The sequence below is a fragment of the Halictus rubicundus genome, unplaced genomic scaffold, assembly GCF_050948215.1.
Source record: "Halictus rubicundus isolate RS-2024b unplaced genomic scaffold, iyHalRubi1_principal scaffold0065, whole genome shotgun sequence".
In the NCBI taxonomy this organism is placed as follows: Eukaryota; Metazoa; Arthropoda; class Insecta; order Hymenoptera; family Halictidae; genus Halictus; species Halictus rubicundus.
In genome coordinates this window covers 518,162-522,699 of record NW_027488606.1, presented here as the reverse complement: position 1 = coordinate 522,699, position 4,538 = coordinate 518,162, and positions in this window count along the sequence as shown.

Genomic DNA, 4,538 nt, shown 5'->3' with positions numbered 1-4,538 from the left:
TATCCTCTATCCTATCCTATCCTATCCACTATCCTATCCTATCCTCTATCCTATCCTATCCTATCCTCTATCCTATCCTATCCTCTATCCTATCCTATCCTCTATCCTATCCTATACTCTATCCTAACATATCCTCTATCCTATCCTATTCTCTATCCTATCCTATCCTCTATAATATCGTATCCTCTATCATATCCTATCCTCTTGCCTATAATATCATCTACCCTATCCTATCCTCTATCCTATCCAATCTCCTACCCTATCCTATATCCTATCCTATCCTCTATCGTCTGCTCTATCCTATCCTATCCACTATCCTACCCTATCCTCAATGCTATCCTATTCTCTATCCTCACCTATCCTTTATACTATCCAATCCTCTATCCTATCCTATCCTCTATCCTATCCTATCCTCTATCCTATCCTATCCTCTATCCTATCCTATCTTCTATCCTATCCTATAATCTATCCTATCCTATCCTCTATCCTATCCTATCCTCTATCCTATCCTATCCTCTATCCTATCCTATCCTCTATCCTATCCTATCCTCTATCCTATCCTATCCTCTATCCTATCCTATCCTCTATCCTATCCTATCCTCTATCCTATCCTATCCTCTATCCTACCCTATCCTCTATCCTATCCTATCTTCTATCCCATCCTATAATCTATCCTATCCTATCCTCTATCCTATCCTATCCTCTATCCTATCCTATCCTCTATCCTATCCTATCCTCTATCCTATGCTATCCTCTATCCTATCCTATCCTCTATCCTATCCTATCCTCTATCCTATCCTATCCTCTATCCTATCCTATCCTATCCTCTATCCTATCCTATCCTCTATCCTATCCTATCCTCTATCCTATCCTATCCTCTATCCTATCCTATCCTCTATCCTATCCTATCCTCTATCCTATCCTATCCTCTATCCTATCCTATCCTCTATGCTATCCTATCCACTATCCTATCCTATCCTCTATCCTATCCTATCCTCTATCCTATCCTATCCTCTGTGCTATCCTATCTTCTATCCTAACCTATCCTCTATCCTATCCTATCCTATCCTCTATCCTATCCTATCCTATCCTATCCTCTATCCTATCCTATCCTCTATCCTATCCTATCCTCTATCCTATCCTATCCTCTATCCTATCCAATCCTCTATCCTATCCTATCCTCTATCCTATCCTATCCTCTATCCTATCCTATCCTCTATCCTATCCTATCCTCTATCCTATCCTATCCTCTATCCTATCCTATCCTCTATCCTATCCTATCCTCTATCCTATCCTATCCTCTATCCTATCCTATCCTATCCTCTATCCTATCCTATCCTCTATCCTATCCTATCCCCTATCCTATCCTATCCTCTATCCTATCCTATCCTCTATCCTATCCTATCCTCTATCCGATCCTATCCTCTATCCTATCCTATCCTCTATCCTATCCTATCCTCTATCCTATCCTATCCTCTATCCTATCCTATCCTCTATCCTATCCTATCCTCTATCCTATCCTATCCTCTATCCTATCCTATCCTCTATCCTATCCTATCCTCTATCCTATCCTATCCTATCCTATCCTCTATCCTATCCTATCCTCTATCCTATCCTATCCTCTATCCTATCCTATCCTCTATGCTATCCTATCCACTATCCTATCCTATCCTCTATCCTATCCTATCCTCTATCCTATCCTATCCTCTATCCTATCCTATCCTCTATGCTATCCTATCCACTATCCTATCCTATCCTCTATCCTATCCTATCCTCTATCCTATCCTATCCTCTGTGCTATCCTATCCTCTATCCTAACCTATCCTCTATCCTATCCTATCCTCTATCCTATCCTATCCTCTATCCTATCCTATCCTCTATCCTATCCTATCCTCTATCCTATCCTATCCTCTATCCTATCCTATACTCTATCCTAACCTATCCTCTATCCTATCCTATTCTCTATCCTATCCTATCCTGAACCCTATCCTATCCTCATTCCTAACCTATACTCCATTATATCCTATCCGCTATCCTATCATATTCTCTATCCTATCCAATCCTCTATCCTATCCTGTCCTCTATCCTATTCTATCCTCTATCCTATCCTATCCTCTATCCTATCCTATCCTCTATCCTATCCTATCCTATCCTATCCTCTATCCTCTATCCTATCCTATCCACTATCCTATCCTATCCTCTATCCTATCCTATCCTATCCTCTATCCTATCCTATCCTCTATCCTATCCTATCCTCTATCCTATCCTATACTCTATCCTAACATATCCTCTATCCTATCCTATTCTCTATCCTATCCTATCCTCTATAATATCGTATCCTCTATCATATCCTATCCTCTTGCCTATAATATCATCTACCCTATCCTATCCTCTATCCTATCCAATCTCCTACCCTATCCTCTATCCTATCCTATCCTCTATCGTCTGCTCTATCCTATCCTATCCACTATCCTACCCTATCCTCAATGCTATCCTATTCTCTATCCTCACCTATCCTTTATACTATCCAATCCTCTATCCTATCCTATCCTCTATCCTATCCTATCCTCTATCCTATCCTATCCTATCCTCTATCCTATCCTATCCTCTATCCTCTATCCTATCCTATCCACTATCCTATCCTATCCTCTATCCTATCCTATCCTATCCACTATCCTATCCTATCCTCTATCCTATCCTATCCTATCCTCTATCCTATCCTATCCTCTATCCTATCCTATCCTCTATCCTATCCTATACTCTATCCTAACATATCCTCTATCCTATCCTATTCTCTATCCTATCCTATCCTCTATAATATCGTATCCTCTATCATATCCTATCCTCTTGCCTATAATATCATCTACCCTATCCTATCCTCTATCCTATCCAATCTCCTACCCTATCCTCTATCCTATCCTATCCTCTATCGTCTGCTCTATCCTATCCTATCCACTATCCTACCCTATCCTCAATGCTATCCTATTCTCTATCCTCACCTATCCTTTATACTATCCAATCCTCTATCCTATCCTATCCTCTATCCTATCCTATCCTCTATCCTATCCTATCCTCTATCCTATCCTATCTTCTATCCTATCCTATAATCTATCCTATCCTATCCTCTATCCTATCCTATCCTCTATCCTACCCTATCCTCTATCCTATCCTATCTTCTATGCCATCCTATAATCTATCCTATCCTATCCTCTATCCTATCCTCTATCCTATCCTATCCTCTATCCTATCCTATCCTCTATCCTATCCTATCCTCTATCCTATCCTATCCTCTATCCTATCCTATCCTCTATCCTATCCTATCCTCTATCCTATCCTATCCTATCCTATCCTCTATCCTATCCTATCCTCTATCCTATCCTATCCTCTATCCTATCCTATCCTCTATCCTATCCTATCCTATCCTCTATCCTATCCTATCCTCTATCCTATCCTATCCTCTATCCTATCCTATCCTCTATGCTATCCTATCCACTATCCTATCCTATCCTCTATCCTATCCTATCCTCTATCCTATCCTATCCTCTGTGCTATCCTATCTTCTATCCTAACCTATCCTCTATCCTATCCTATCCTCTATCCTATCCTATCCTCTATCCTATCCTATCCTATCCTATCCTCTATCCTATCCTATCCTCTATCCTATCCTATCCTCTATCCTATCCTATCCTCTATCCTATCCAATCCTCTATCCTATCCTATCCTCTATCCTATCCTATCCTCTATCCTATCCTATCCTCTATCCTATCCTATCCTCTATCCTATCCTATCCTCTATCCTATCCTATCCTCTATCCTATCCTATCCTCTATCCTATCCTATCCCCTATCCTATCCTATCCTCTATCCTATCCTATCCTCTATCCTATCCTATCCTCTATCCTATCCTATCCTCTATCCGATCCTATCCTCTATCCTATCCTATCCTCTATCCTATCCTATCCTCTATCCTATCCTATCCTCTATCCTATCCTATCCTCTATCCTATCCTATCCTCTATCCTATCCTATCCTCTATCCTATCCTATCCTCTATCCTATCCTATCCTCTATCCTATCCTATCCTATCCTATCCTCTATCCTATCCTATCCTCTATCCTATCCTATCCTCTATGCTATCCTATCCACTATCCTATCCTATCCTCTATCCTATCCTATCCTCTATCCTATCCTATCCTCTATCCTATCCTATCCTCTATGCTATCCTATCCACTATCCTATCCTATCCTCTATCCTATCCTATCCTCTATCCTATCCTATCCTCTGTGCTATCCTATCCTCTATCCTAACCTATCCTCTATCCTATCCTATCCTCTATCCTATCCTATCCTCTATCCTATCCTATCCTATCCTATCCTCTATCCTATCCTATCCTCTATCCTATCCTATCCTCTATCCTATCCGATCCTCTATCCTATCCTATCCTCTATCCTATCCTATCCTCTATCCTATCCTATCCTCTATCCTATCCTATCCTCTATCCTATCCTATCCTCTATCCTATCCTATCCTCTATCCTATCCTA